The sequence below is a fragment of the Cervus elaphus genome, chromosome 25, assembly GCF_910594005.1.
Source record: "Cervus elaphus chromosome 25, mCerEla1.1, whole genome shotgun sequence".
In the NCBI taxonomy this organism is placed as follows: Eukaryota; Metazoa; Chordata; class Mammalia; order Artiodactyla; family Cervidae; genus Cervus; species Cervus elaphus.
In genome coordinates, this window is record NC_057839.1 from 17,539,441 (window position 1) to 17,555,770 (window position 16,330).

Below are 16,330 nucleotides of genomic sequence, written 5' to 3' on the forward strand. Positions count from 1 at the left end.
TTCAGTTTGCCCAAGAGCTGACATGTGCAATAATGCTATTGACTTTTCAAGCAATTAAATATTATTCAAGCAATTAGATGTTGAAGTCTAGAATGTTCCACAGCACTCAATGTGGTGGGAGAGAGAGACGGGGTAAAGGGCTCTGCCTCTCCCTGGTGGGAGCTTGTGGTGCAGTTGAGGAATCACAACTAACACACAGAACCACCAAGCCCTGTGTTAAGGAAGAGTAGAGAAGGCAGAGAAAGGCATGGGTCTTAGGAGCTGGAGAGAGTTGGAAGGCGAGGAGGGACTTGAGTTGGCACTGTCACTGGCAAAGCCCATTAACAATTCCTGGGAAATATAAAAAGGAATCTGAGTAATGAAATAAGGTTTACACTTAAAAAAAAAAATCCTTTGTGCTGAGTCTGGTTTCACTTGCTCACAGGGGGCCACATGCAGAGACCTCGCACCCAGCCCTTTAGACCAGAGTTTCTGAGTTATAGCTGTTTCCTATAACTCAGTTCTGGCCAGGCCTGTGCAAAAGCGCTGAGCACAACGCTCAAGTCAAGATGTCCGCGGTGGCCGCAGGCAGTGCGCAGAGAGGCGTGCTCAGCCCGGCTCTGTGGAAGCTGAGCCGCGCGCTTGAGCCAGCCCCGCGAGAACTCTGCCCCCTCTCGCGAGATCCCTATAAGGCAGCCGGGCCCACTACGTGTGGGATGAGCTTGTGCTGTAGAGCCCGAGCTCCTGGCGCTCCATTCTCTGAGCTAAGAAAGGTTTCATTTGTGTCTGCACCGGACTAGTTCTCGCTGGCCTGAGATAGCCGGCAGGAGGTGGGGTCGGTTGGGGTCCAACTGAAAAGGGTCAGTAATGGTAGGAGGAGGCCAGGCAGTGGCCTAAGAGAACTGAGTAGCGGGATCCCGTCGTCCTCACAGAAGCTCCGCGGTGGTTGTACCATTGTTGCCCCCCTTTTGCATGTGAGAAGACAACCTTACGGAAGTTAAGTAACTTGCTCCATGTCACTCAGCGAGTGGAGGTGAAATACGGTTGTGCAGAAGGTAAGAAGGGTGGGTGAAATTGTAGGTTAGTGGAAAAAACACCATTTCCTCTCCCCCTTCTCTCTTTACAGCGCAGACAATAATTCCCACCTTTCAGGATTGTTTGGTCGGATAAATGAGAGGGTTTGTGAATGTTCTGAGCTGCATGTGCTCAGTGGGAAGTCAGACCACATTAGGGAGAGGGAGGCGAGGACAGACGTGGCATGGAGGGAACTCTGACATGACTAATGGCAGCCATGGGAAATAAATTTGGAAAGGAAAAGGACTCTGGTTCATAGAGGGCTTGCAACCTGAGAGAGGGTGGGGATTGATGTGGCCTAGATATTTTCCTAAAAGGGATTGTTCTCTTCGTATTTTTAAAATAGTACATACTCATGAATATTTTGGAGGGAAAAACCCAAGAAAGTATAAAGATGAAAATAAAATAATTCTACTACCCAGAGACACCCACTTGGAGCCTTTTTAGCATTATCTAACTTTGATCCGAACTTTGTGAAAGGTGTTATAAACTAGGAAATTAAGGTATTAAAGATATGAAATAGTGTTTATATGCATGATATGTACATAAATACAATATTCTTTATGGTTATACTGTAAAATAAGTCCTGCTTTCAGTTTATTGTGAACATTTTCCTCATCACTATATTATTATAAAATTTTTAAGGCTATAGAATATGAATAATAAGGTAGAACCATAATATACCTAACAATTTCTCTGTTGTTGTCTATTTGTTTCCAACTTTTCAGTATTAGAAATAGCACTGTGATGGATATCCTTATACAAAAGCTTTAATTGCATTAAAAATTATTTCTTTAGGCTGAATTCCTAGAAACAAGAGACATTAGGTCAAAGAGTATAAGTGTTTTTAAGATTCTTGATTCATATTGCCAAATGGCTTTCAAGAAAGGTTGAATTCATTTATACTCTCATCAGCACTCTATGAGTTTCCATTTTATGGGCTCTCCATTTTATAGAAACTTTGCCAACAATGAGGTCTTTTTTTTTTTTTTTTTTTTAACTTTGTCAATTTCAAAGAAAAAATGGTATCTTGTTTCAATTTGTATTTCTTGGATTATAAGTGAGGTACAAACAATTTTTTCCTAGTTTATTGTTCTTTTGTGAATTTTTTGTTTTCTTAATCAGCCTTTTTCAATAAAGACCTAATGTGTCTTTATTCTAAAACAGCCCTTTTCAATAAAGACCTAATGTGAGCCATGTATGTAATTAAAATTTTCTAGTATCGACATTAAACAAGTAAAAAGAAACAGGTGAAATAATTTTAATGAAAAGTTATTTTAATAATAAAATTTATTTAGCCAAATATACCCCAAATATTATCATTTCAACAGTGACACTAGCCTTGTTTCAAGTATTCTTGTGGTTAGTGGCTACCCTATTGGACAGTGCAGATTTAGAACAATTGGATAGAAGTAGCTTAGGATGTTGGAAAAGGCAATGGCACCCCACTCCAGTACTCTTGCCTGGAAAAATCCCATGGACGGAGGAGCCTGGTAGGCTGCAGTCCATCGAGTCGGACACCACTGAGCGACTTCACTTTCACTTTTCACTTTTACACATTGGAGAAGGAAATGGCAACCCACTCCAGTGTTCTTGCCCGGAGAATCCCAGGGATGGGGGAGCCTGGTGGGCTGCCATCTATGGGGTCGCACAGGGTCGGACACGACTGAAGTGACTTAGCAGCATAGAATGTTAGTATCTCTGATATTTATGAGACCCTCATAAATTCAGAATAATACCTTTTGTCTGTTGTACCTGTTATAATTTTTTCTAGTATGTCATTCACCTTTTTTTTGGATTACGTATTTTAAAATTACACAGACAAATCTTTCATTTCTTTCTTCTGTTGTTTATTCATTGTTTTTAGATTTACCCATTCTCGGATCAGTTAGTTTTTCACCTAGATTTTTTAATGGTTTAATTTTTAATGTAATTATTTAATTCCAGAATTCATTGCATTTATTTTTAGTCTACCTGACTTACCAAAAAGGTCATTCTAGTTTTATGTCTATTGACTTCTTATAATTTTTTATTGAATTTTATTAGGCTGGGCTGCATTTTCATTGCAGTGTGCAGGTTTTCTCTGTGGTGAGAGGGAGGTACTCTCTACTTGAGGTACTCGGGTTTCTCATTGCAGTGGCTTCTCTTGTTGTGGAACATGGACTCTAGGGCTCTCAGGATTCATCAGTTGTGGTGCTTTGGGTTAGTTGCCCCGACGTATGTGGAATCTGCCCAGACCAGGGATTGAACCCATGTCCCCTGCATTGGCAGGCAGACTCCAACCACTGGATCACCAGGGAAGTCCTCCTTGTAATTTTTAATTGTTTCTATCTTATGTATTTTGATGCTTTGTTACTTAGTAGCAGATCCCGATCAGTGATCCTTATGAAGGAATATGGTCTTCCTTGTCCTTCCTACTGTCTTTTGCTTTAACTTTCCATTGTTTGAAATTAATGTTGTCATATCTGGATTTGGTATCTGCATTTGCTTAAGAAATCATTGCCCAACCTTCAATTTTTAGCTTTTCAATTTTATTTTGCACAAATGTGTGTGTGTGTGTGTGTACTCAGTCATGTCCGACTCTGCAACCCTATGGACTGTAGCCCACCAAGCTCCTCTGTCCATGGGATTTTCCAGGCAAGAATACTGGGGTGGGTTGCCATTTCCTTTTCTAGGGGATCTTCCCATCCTAGAGATTGAACCCATGTCTCTTGTATCTCCTGCATTGGCAGGCAAATTCTTTACCACTGGTGCCACCTGGGAAGTTTTGTGGAAAAGGGGACGAAAAATAAAGGGTAAAGAGAATACATCAGCTGTCTCTTAAAGATGCATGAGCACCTTTGTCTTAAAGGCCACTGGTGAGAACTTCATTCGTGGGGATACCTAGGTGAAGAGTAGGTGATGGTTCCTTCCTTGGAAGCTGTCATCTGGCCATAGAATGTTACCAGAGAAGAAGAAAGAATTGATATTGGGGCAGGGTTGGGGGGCAATGAGAAGTTTCTGCCACACCAATAGTAGGGTTATCTCTGCCTCCATCCAATCTGAAGCACCCTGCATCATGGGAGACCTGTTCACCATACCCATTTTTCTGTATCCCTCCTTATTGTAGGCTGGGAGCAACAGTCCTAGAAGGACATAGTAGGGGACATGCTTAGGATAGTTTTGAGGATATGAGGGTCAATTTTAAGTGGCAAAAATATGTCACCTTCTATTTTTTTTGTTGTTTTTTAGTTGCTCAGTCGTGTCCAACTCTTCTGCGACTTATGGACTATAGCCCACCAGGCACCTCTGTCCATGGGATTTCCCAGGCAGGAATACTGTAGTGGGTTGCCATTTCCTTCTCCAGGGGATCTTCCTGACCCAGGGATCAAATCCACGTATCCTGCATTGGCAGGCAGATTCTTTACCACTGAGCCACCAGGGAAGCCCTTGTTACCTTCTATAGAATTTCTCAATTCAGTTCCAAATGTTTTGTAATTAGTAGATTGTCCTTGCATACGTTAGAAATGGATTGACAATCTCGGTTTTAGTTTTTCTTGTACATATGTATATGTATGTCTTTCATACATATACAAGCATTAGGAATTGTTAATCAAACATCACATGTTTTTTCCCCTGTGTTAATAATTCGTTTTTGATTAGAAGTTGAGATCATGAAAGCCATGCTTCAGAAGGATGCCTGACTTTACAAAAGATGTTTGGAAGAGATTGAGCTTGGAGGCATGTACACAGGCTAGGAGTCAATGGCAGCAGTCTTCCACTGGGGCAGTGAGACCCTTGATAGGATAGGGATGTGAAGGATGGAGCAGAAAGTGTGTGTCCACGAACAGTTCCTCTCAAAGGAAACACTGAGTCTTTGTAAAAGACTGGGCACAGCTGATAGAGAAGAGTTGACTTAAATTTTTTGTTTGGGTTGACAGAAATTCTGTGTGAAATCAGAAAATCTCACAAAAATATGAGAGGATTGGAAATCTGACTTACCAGAAAATGTTGTTTTAATTTGGGATCTGTTAAATTTTGAGAGGGAAGCAGTCCATACAGGGAAGAAACTGAAGATTAGCTTCTTCAGCAGCCATTCACTTTCCTTCCAGGTGTCCTCTATCACAGGGTATAGAAAGATAACCAAACACACCTATTTTTCTCAGTCTTTGTAACAGATAGGCTATATGTATGTGACTTAGATCCCACAATTAACTGCACCTTGTGAAATTAAATTGCAGAATTGAGTACACAGAGGCTTGGAGAAGAGGTTACCTTTGAGCTTGGGTCAGTAATTATGTGCTGAGAGTAATGAAGTAGGAGGATGGCTACTCAAAGAGAGGAAGAAAAATGTGTTGGTCAAATATGCAGGAATTGTGTTAAGGGGATACTCTGAAAAGCATAAAAGGATTGATTAGATGCAATTGTGGGGCTTGTTGAGGCTAAAAGGCATGAAACTGTAAGGGCCATATCAATTGAATCTTGCATCTTTTTTTCGTTTGGGACCCAAAGCGGTGTCTGGTGGAGTAACATGATATGTATTTGCTATGACTGCATTATTACTGTTATTTTAAGTTTTTTTTTTAAACAAGAAGTCTTTAAAAAAAATTCTATTTATTTATTATTGGCTGAGCTGGTCTTCATTGCTATCAGGCTTTTCTCTAGTTGTGGTGAGCAGGGGCTGCTCTCTTGTGGTGCACGGGCTTCTCACTGCGGTGACTTCTCTTGTTGTGGAGCGCAGGCTAAAGGGCATACCAGGCTTCAGTAGTTGTGGCTCCTGGGCCCTAGAGCACAAGCTCGAAAGTTGTGGCCCATGGGCTTAGTTCTACAGCATGTGGGATCTTCCTGGGTCAGGGGTCGATCCCGTGTCTCCTGCATTGGCAGGCAGAACCTTTACCACTGAGCCACCAGGGAAGTGCACCCCCCCGCATTATTACTTTTGATAATGTGACCTTCAGCAAGTTGTTTAGAGTTTCTGAATTTTAGCTTCCTCCTCTGTAAGAGGAAGATCATCTTACATGTGTAACAGAGTTTGCTAGAATTGAAGCATCCTCCAAAGTGAGTGTGCAATCACAGTTCCTGCCCCTGTCAATCAGATAACAGTCTAGGCAATTAAGATACAAAGCATATTATGACAAAATCCCTGCCCTCAGGAGTTCACATTCTACTGGGGGAAACAGAGAGGAAAATGATGATGGCAGTACAAATAAAGTCTGTGATAAAGGTACACAGCAGGTTCATCTCTGTTTTGTAGGACTGGGAATTGCAGAGGAAATCAGGTGGGATTCTCAGAGGAGGGCAGAATTTGCTGTGGATCAGAAGGGTGAGTGCAAGTGTAAGACAGAGAAAGCAGGGTAAGTGGGCAAGTCATTTCCAACTGATAGAACAGCGTGAGGCCACAGATTAAGTGATTTCATACCACAGCAGTGGCACAGTGGTGTGAAAATTCTCTGCTAGCCCAGGGGAAGAACTAGTAGTGTGTTGAGGTTGCTGGGGAGGAGAGGTAATCACGATCAACCCATTCATTGGTTCTGGGACTGGCTCTGTCAATTGACACCCTTTTCCCTATCTTCATAATTCCTCTCCCTTGACAACCTCTCCTTGGTTGAAACTTGTACACTCATGTTTCCTCAGGTCTGAAATCACTTTCCTTGTTTGCTCTTTCCTTAGTCTACTGTCCTGTATCTCTCTCTCTTTTCCTTTCATTCCTAGCTTCCTTTTCTTCTGTTTACAACTCATTACTCAATGCCCTGTGCTCTGGATTCTCTGCCCATTCCTGTTCTGAGGGGTTCTTACAGGTCACCATGGCCCCGTGGTGGCCAGAATTTGTTGCCTTCTTTTTTATTCCCTTTTAATTTATTTCTGTGATGTCTAGCCTTTTGCCATCTCTTCCTGAGTTTCTGTCTCACTGTCCCCTCAGATCCTGTTGTGTCTTCTGTCACCTTTGTCAGCACTCTTCTACTGCCCAGCCCTAAAGTTTGATGTTTCATAGCATTCTTTTCTAAGCTCCTTTCTTACAATCAACAAGTCTCTCTGGGTAGCGTCATCCACTCTTGAGTTTTCCATTCAGTTCAGTTCACTTCAGTTGCTCAATCGTGTCTGACTCTTTGCAACCCCATGAATCGCAGCATGCCAGGCCTCCCTGTCCATCACCAACTCCTGGAACTTACTCAAACCCATGTCCATCGAGTCGGTGATGCCATCCAACTGTCTCATCCTCTGTCGTCCCCTTCCCCTCCTGCCCCCAATCCCTCCCAGCATCAGGGTCTTTTCCAGTGAGTCAATTACCTCTCCTAATTATTCTCTTGATTTCCACTGGGTATCTGTGGAAATCACTTAATCTGTGATCTCGACCTCTGTCCTGGGGTTCCAACTCATATTCCCCATCTCCTATCAAGGACTCCACTTCTCTGTCCCTCAGGCACCTCTGAGTGAATATATCCCAAATCAAGCTTCCTATTCTCTCCAACATTTCTGTTTCCTGTGTCCCACTTTCATTTCACAGTCCAAATGTGAAACCTGGGAGTGGTCCTTACTCTCTTCTCTTTCTCTCTCCTGTCTATCCAGTCTGTCAACAAATCCTTTTGTTTCTACTTTCTACATACCTCATGAGTTTGTCCTTTTCTCTGTCTCTTCCTGTTACTGTCAAAGCTCTTATCGTTGTTCAACTTGAGTAGCTTCCTTTCACTGTACTCATATTCATCCTTGAATATCTTTTAGAGTGATCATTCCAAAATTCATTCATTCCTACAGTGAATGATTTAAATCATGCTGCAGCCCTTATTTAAAGTAACATTTTTTTTTATCACCCAAAATAGTATTTCCCAATCCTTTTTGCATGGGTTTTTTTTTTTTTCATGTCAAAAAATATCATGGATGCCCCCATGAGAGCTATGCTCTTTTCACTTGTTAATTGAGATTACCTAATTAAAAGCTACTTTGAATTCAGCAACAATTTACAATTTATTTAGTTATTAAGAAATAAAGCATTGACATACAATTGACCAATAATAATATCTATCCAGAAACATAAGATACATTCAATCTGTAGACAATGAATTCTTGACTTCTTGCCATGACTACTTACCTCCAGTCAAGAACCACTGCCTTGAAGATGACATCCACATTAATTAGCGAGCTGTATAAGCTACTTTAAATTGTTTCCAGTTTCATCTCCAGTCACTTTGCTGTGCTTGCCTTCTTGCTCCACTTCAGCCATACAAGCTGCTCCTGTTCCTTCCACTTCTCACTCATCACCATTCCCAGAAATGCCTTTACATCCTTTTCTTCGCCTCGCCTTATCCCATAAGATCTTTTGCTCTTTTGTGTAACTCATAGTATTTCATACGTCATCTCTAGTGCAGCACTTACTATATTGTATTGGGGTGGTTTTTAACATTTGTCTGCCTCCCCAGATTCTGGGCTCCTAGGAGGCAGAGTCTGTGCCCTATTCACCTTTGTACCCTGGGTCCCTGGCAGAGTGCCTGGTGTATAGCAATTGCTCATATGGTAGAGGTGGATACATAGTGACTGTCAGGATATCTTTCACAGCCTTAGAAAGAGAAGTCTCCTGGCAGAAGAAAAACAAAATAGCCCTGTCCTGAGTGCCCAGGTCTTTCCTTGTAATTGCCGTTCTGTACAGAAACAAACAATAATCTTACACTCAGCTGAAACGCTGTAGAAGAGTCACAGCTGGAAGCAACTGCAGCTCTCATTCAATGTGACTCCTTCGTATTGCACATCAGGAAACTGCACCAAGCCTTTCCTTGTCTAATTCCAGCAACACAGTTTTCAGCTTTCTCCATATTCACGTTCTTGATTCATTTTCTTTGGTCCTGACTTGTCCACAGTCCTCCTAGTTTGTTGGAGTAAGTTGTTCATTTACAAAAGGTTTAAAAATCGTTTTAGTCCCTGACTTTCAAGTTGTCAAATGGCTACAACTCCTAGATAATTTATGCTTTAAAATGGTTTAGACACATAGGGAGCCCGGCTCAGCGCTCTGTGATGCCCTCGAGGACTGGGCTGGGGCAGTGGGAGGGAGGCCGACGAGGAAGGGGACATGTGTATGTATGTGGCTGATTCATGTTGTTGTACAGTGAAAAGTAGCACAATATTGTAAAGCAATTATCCTCCAATTAAAAAAAAAATGGTTTAGATATGTCACCCTTCTTCTTGGTCACATCTCTTACCAGGCAGTATCTAAGGAGGAACCACATTGGCAGATTTGAATCCTAACTTCATTTAACTTCTCTTGCCCAGGCTTTGGTGGCAGTGTCAATGGGCAGCAAAACGCCAAAGGCAAGTGGCCAGAGGAAGAGCAGCAACCTGGACATTCAGCCTCTGGAAAAATGAAAGCTCACTGGAGTCTCCTCTCATTTCAGAGAGCAGAAGCTGCCTGGTTTTTAAACTTGGAAGTGCTGAGCCTCAAATGCCAGGTATCAGATAAGAGATGGGTGTTTCTGTGGCAACTCAGAGTTTTGTGTAAGGGGAGTGCTTTGTATGGAGCTGTGAAGTACGTAGATTGGGGAGAATATGGGAGAAATTTGCCTTTGGCAAGATGCTAAACCTCTGCAGTATCTTCAGGGCACAGCATATAACTTGGAAAAAATGAAACCCTCTTCTGTTGCATCCAACTGCATGGTCACTTTGAGAACAGCAAAGTAGTAGTCATTCTTAAAGTGTGTGCAAGGAAAATTAGCAAAAGGAAGTTACAACCTAGGATTTCTGAAGAGCCTGCCTCAGAAAGCCTGGGCCTCCCTCTGAATTTAAACAAAGTATGACTGCTAACCATTAAAAATGAAAATCCTCCTTCATCCAGTAGCCTGTAGGTGTGCAGGCATCCTTACCAATCTGTGTTCCATCTTTTGGCAAGTAAGTATGACCTGAAATCATCTATTTATACTTTATATAAAATTCCTAACTCCAAGGGATAAAAATTGTCAGGCTCCCAAATTCAAGTCTATAGAAGTTAGAATCCTGATTGTTTACAAAGCTTGCCATCAAATGGAGCTGGTGTTAATTAACTCTGGCATCCCTAAATTCAACTTTGCATATTCAATAGTTGCTATGAAAAGCTGGGTCTGAGTAGCAGATGCACAGACGGCAGCATTCAGCAGAGAGCAGGCATCACATAGTTTCCCTTGGGTTGCTTCTGTTACCAATCAAGCTGGTAGACGTGAGGCTAGAGGGTTTCTGACAGTAAGTTCCACAAAAAGATGCTGTTCATTTATTTTGGCAGTGGGCTGCACTATTCTAAGAAGGCAGCTGTGCGTGGCAGAGCCCAGCTTTATAACTCAAAGTGTGTCCTTCCTTCACAGTTGCAGGACATTGGGTTATGGCATTTTAGAGGGAGATGGAACAGATAGAAGGCTGCATTGAGAAACAGCAGTTAAATTGCTATGCCTCATAAAATCCCTACGTGCAGTACAATGTTTTCAGTTATTAAATGAGCATAATTCAAAGGGCAATTTACTTTTCATCATTTGTACTATTGTATATTCCTACCATATTTGTCACTTTTATTTCTTTGCAGACAATTTTCAACTTGCACAGCTTGATAGTAGCTCATGGATATATTTAAATCCCAAAGCCAAGAAGGTTTACATTGATATTTTAGCAATTATAGTGAGCATTTTCCAAGTTCTACAAGAGCCGTATTTAAATAGAATATTTCTGGACATAAAGCAAGCCAGCAATACAATAGCTGAAAAGTGGCCCTTTATTTTTCACCTGATACTTTTCTGGACAGCACAATGGTGAGGTCCCTCTGAGGGGATTTGAGGCACACAGAGAAACACCCGTGTATACAGCCGAGGAGCAGACTGACCTGTGGTGAGCATGGCTTTGTCCGGGCTCATGGGACAGAACAGTTCACAGATGGTCTAATGACAGGCACATTGTTTTCCCTTCGGTTCTTGGCAGGATGCTTACTGTAAACCGAAAATGTTTAGCACCTGAGAGCAGGGTTCTGAGCAGGGTTGGGGGGTGAGAAGGACAGGAGAAGATGACAAAGCGCTCCAAGCAGTCTTCAGTCCTTTTCCTTGATGTGAAGAATACACAGTGTGTGTGTGTTTACTCTATGAATTATCAGGCAAATATCTAACTGTCTTTGCATATGCTCAAATCAACGGTTTTATCAATGCTTCTAGGATAAAATAGCACAAACACCCAGAGCCATATTGTTCATCATATATTGTTGTCTTTGCATATATGCTAGAGTTTACTAACTCCAATTCACCCCATTGCATCCATGTAAGTACACAGTAGTATCTGCGTTGTTTGATGTTAGAATAGAGATTTGGGTTTGGAACTGAGATCTATCCATAAATCTTTTTTGTAATTCTTCTTTCTCTGATTATTTCCTTTAGTCTACTCTATTTTAAACCAGACTCTCCTAAAGTAGTCTGTACCTTGAACAGACTGGGCATTGTTGAGGTTGCATGCTTGTAGTTCTACGGAAACCATGTCCATGAGTCAGAAAGCAAACCCCAGGCCTGTTGTATCGATACCATGATGTGTGCTACTAATGTAACACCTAACACATGTGAACTGGCCAAGAGTTTCTCTGCAGGATGTGGGGAGGGTTGGAGCTAATTGGAAGCATAACCCATGACTGTTTGGAGAACGTAAAGTCATGCCATCTCAGAGGCAGGCCTTTTCTTATGCTTCTCAGTGAGGCTCCTCTTTCCTTACTGGTGCTCATGGGACTTTCCTGCTGGTCCAGGGGTTAAGACTTCATGCTTCCAATGGAGGAGACACAGGTCAATCCTTGGTTGGGGAACCAAGATCGCACGTGCCACAGGGTGAGGCCAAAAAGTTAAAAAAAAAAAAAAAAAAAGATAGTGCTCAGGGTTTTAAGGTAGTGAGTAGAAGACTAGAGGCCTTTTGCTTCCTGTGCATCAATCACTTTGCACCTCAGACCTTAGAGTGTGTTTGTTTATAAGAGGGCAGGCCACACAAGCCTTGCTTCTGAATTCTTGGAGAGTTCTCAAGTCAGCTAACTGCAAGAGCCCAATTAATCAGACTCTATGGTAGAAAGAGGTGAGAATAAAAACTCAAATGTCTCAAGTGATTAAGCAAGACAGATTTCGTATCTGTTGTTGTCTGTGGCTTCAGGGGTCAGCAAACTATCATCTGCACCCTGATATCGTGCAGCCCACAAACTAAAAATGATTTTTTACATTTTTAAAGTGCTGTTAGAAAAAAGCACTAAGCCCACAAATTCTAAAATATTTATTATCTGGACTTTCACAGAAAAAATGTCTAAGCAAGGAGGGTGCAATCATGAGAAATTTCTCATTTTTAGCTGCTGTGTCATTTCTTTTTGTCCCTTAAGTTGTCTGTGTCGTCTGTCAGCTTAGGAGAGGACTTTGGCTCCAGGACCCTATGAGAACCAGCTGTAGTTGGGAAGCTTTCTGCATTACTCTGAGGCATGCCTTACCACAGTCCAAGGCTGCCATACGTTATGTTCCGCAGGTAAGTGGATGCAGAACCAAGAGCTTACAAAGAGGGAGACTGAGTGAGGACTAGAGCAGTGCTCTCTAACTTCCCAGCCATGAAGGGACTCCAAGAGCAGCCTTGCCTCCCAGCAGGCACACGTGTTTATCAAATCGTCTGAGCCATTTGATACTTGGGTGTTTTTCTTCCAATACCCTGCTTTAAGAGCTGGCTCACCTCCAAGGTTTGGGGAAGATAAGATTCTAAGTTGATTCCTAAAGTTTCTGGTGAGAGAGAGACTGCCTTTCATTCCAGGTTCTTCCTCTTTATTCTTTGATCTGAATCCCAGAAGAGTCATGAGTGTTTCTCCTGCTGCAACTTTGTCTGAATGTTGCCAGGAAGCTCTGCTGATGTGTCTATAGGTTGATTACCAGGGATTGGGGTTACAGAAGGGGAACATCCTTTATCTTGCTTTCTCATTGGGCCAAACTCTCTTCTTCAAGGAACACAAGTCCTAAGTCTAACGCGCTCCTCCTGAGATAGGTATTTCCCACATAAGCAGACTAAGCAACAAACCCAGGGCTGATATCACCATTTCCTCATGACGCTCATTTCCCCCACTCTTCATCCTATTTGAAGTTGCCCCAGCTCAGGCCCTCCTCATCTCTCACAGAGACCAATGTAGTGACCCCTTTACTGGTAACTTGACTCCAGAGGCCAACTCAGTCCACTGTGCATCCTGCTTCCAGGGAGCTGGAAACCTGGCCACATCACCGAAGGTTGGAGTCCTCCTTTTGGGTCTCCACTGCCTACAGAATGAAAAGTTCAGTTCTGTTGCAGCATTTTGAAACCTACCTAGTTTTCTAGTAAATCTGCCTCCTTCCTTCCCTCACCTTCCATTTGCTCTTATCCTTCAATGGTGGTTACTGAGAGGTGTGATTCCTTAAGCTGGTTTTGTCACCTGCCCGTGCCTTTACTAACTCTGGTTCTACCACCTGAAATGCCCAGCTCGTTTCACTAATACCTAATCATTTTCAAGTTGGAGGTCAAAGCTCATGCTAAGGATTGAATTTTGTCCCCCCAAAAGATGTTGAAGTCCTAATCCCAGTCCCTTATTTGGAAATAGTTTTGCAGATGGTCAAGTTAAGATGTGGTCAGTAGAGAACCGGAAGCAGCCTGCAGATCTCTTCCCTTCTGTGGCTATCGCTGAAGCACCAGTGGCCAAAATGAAGTTCAATCCCTTTGTGACTTCTGACCAAAGCAAGAATCGAAAAAGGCATTTCAATGCGGCTTCCCACATTCACAGGAAAATTATGTCTTCTCTTCTTTCTAAAGAGCTGAGACAGAAGTACAACGTTCGATCCATGCCCATCCGAAAGGATGATGAAGTTCGGGTTGTACGAGGGCACCACAAAGGGCAGCAAATGGCAAAGTGGTCCAGGTTGACAGGGAGAAATGCGGCATCTACATTGAATGAGTGCAGCGGGAGAAGGCTAATGGCACAGCTGTCCATGTGGGCATTCACCCCAGCAAGGTGGTTATCACCACTCTAAAACTGGACAAAGACCGCAAAAAGATCCTCGAATGCAAAGCCAAATCTCGCCAAGTAGGAAAGGAAAAGGGCAAATATAAGGAGGAAACAATTGAGAAGATGCAGGAATAAAGTCATCTTGTCTACAGCTTTCATTAAAAACTGTTAAAATGGAAAAAAAGAAAAAGATGTGGTCACTAGAGTGAGCCCTAATGCAAGATGACTGGTGTCCTTATAAAAAGACTAAATTTGGTTGCAGATAGACTTGCAGAGAGGAAAGACCATGCGAAGACACGGAAGAACACCATCTACAAGCCAGGGCATGACAAAGGCCACCAGAAGCCAAGGAAAGGCATGGAACTGGTTCTCCTTTAGCCCTCAGAAGGAACCAAGGCTGCTGACACATTGATCTTGGGTTTTTAGCCCCCAGGACTGTGAGGAAATAAATTTTTGTTGTTTGTGCGTGTGTGTGCAAAGTTGCTTCAGTCATGCCCGATTCTTTGTGACCCTGTGGGTTGTGTAGCCCACCAGGCTCCTTTGTCCATGGGATTCTCCAGGCAAGAATACTGGACTGGGTTGCCATGTTCTTCTCCAAGGGATCTTCCCAACCCAGAGATCAAACCCACATCTCTATGTCTCTTGCATCAGCAGGTGGGTTCTTTAGCAATAGCGCCACCAGGGAAGCCCTTCTGTTGTTTAAGCCACCCAATTTGTAATACTTTGTTATGGCAGTCTTAGTAAACTAATATAGGTCATTTTTAGTGTAGAGCCTTTTTGGATCCATATAAAGTAAAAATGACCAACCTGTCATGTCCCAGCTTGTTCCTGGTATAGCCCACAATCCCAACAGCCATAACACATTAATGCAGTACTTTATAAAAAGCCATTTCTGTAACTCCATGGCTGATTCATGTCAATGTATGACAGAACCCACTGCAATGTTGTGAAGTAATTAGCCTCCAACTAATAAAAATAAATGGAAAAAAAATAAAAAGCCATTTCTTAAAAATTGAATTATAGTTTGTTTACAATGTTTTAAATAACACAATGGTCATAGCAAATACCCTCTTTCAATAACACAAGAGAAGACTTTACACATGGACATCACCAGATGGTCAACACCAAAATCAGATCGATTATATTCTTTGCAGCCAGTGGTGGAGAAGCGCTATACAGTCAGCAAAAATAAGACTGGGAGCTGACGATGTCTCAGATCATGAACTCCTTATTGCCAAATTCAGACTTGAATTAAAGAAAGTAACTAGACCATTTAAGCATGACCTAAATCAAATCCCTTACTATTATACAGTGGAAGTGAGAAATAGATTTAAGGAACTAGATCTGATATACAGAGTGCCTGATGAACTATGGACAGAGGTTTGTGACATTGTACAGGAGACAGGGATCAAGACCATCCCCAAGAAAAAGAAATGCAAAAAAGCAAAATGGCTGTCTGAGGACGCCTTACAAATAGCTGTGAAAAGAGAAGTGAAAAGCAAAGGAAAAATGGAAAGATATACCCATTTGAATGCAGAGTTCCAAAGAATAGCAAGGAGAGATAAGAAAGCCTTCCTCAGCAATCAATACACAGAAATAGAGGAAAACAAAGAATGAGAAAGATTAGAGATTTCTTCAAGAAAATTAGAGGTACCAAGGGAACATTTCATGCAAAGATGGCCACAATTAAGGGCAGCAATGGTATGGACCTAACAGAAGCAGAAGGTATTAAGAAGAGGTGGCAAGAATACATAGAAGAACTATACAAAAAAAGATCTTCATGACCCAGATAATCACAATGGTGTGATCACACACCTAGAGCCAGACATCCTGGAGTGTGAAGTCAAGTGGACCTTAGGAAGCATCACTTCAAACAAAACTGGTGGAGGTGATAGAATTCCAGCTGAGCTATTTCAAATCCTAAAAGATGATGCTGTGAAAGTGCTGTACTCAATATGCCAGCAAATTTGGAAAACTCAGCAGTGGCCACAGGACTGGAAAAGGTCAGTCAGTTTTCATTCCAATCCCAAAGGAATGCAATGCCAAAGAATGCTCAAACTACCACACAATTGCACTCATCTCACACGCTAGTAAAGTAATGCTCAAAATTCTCCAAGTCAGGCTTCAACAATATGTGAACCGTGAACTTCCAGATGTTCAAGCTGGTTTTAGAAAAGGCAGAGGAACCAGAGATCAAATTACCAACATCCGTCAGACCGTTGAAAAAGCAAGAGAGTTCAGAAAAACATCTCTTTCTGCTTTATTGACTATGTCAAAGCCTTTGACTGTGTGGATCACAACAAAGTCTGGAAAATTCTGAAAGAGATGGGAATA

At 42.1% G+C, this 16,330-nt stretch overlaps 1 pseudogene; it reads left to right on the plus strand.

Annotated features, from left to right (window-relative positions):
* Positions 1-728: 728 nt before the first annotated feature.
* Positions 729-14,439, plus strand: LOC122683849 (annotated as a pseudogene).
* Positions 14,440-16,330: the final 1,891 nt, after the last annotated feature.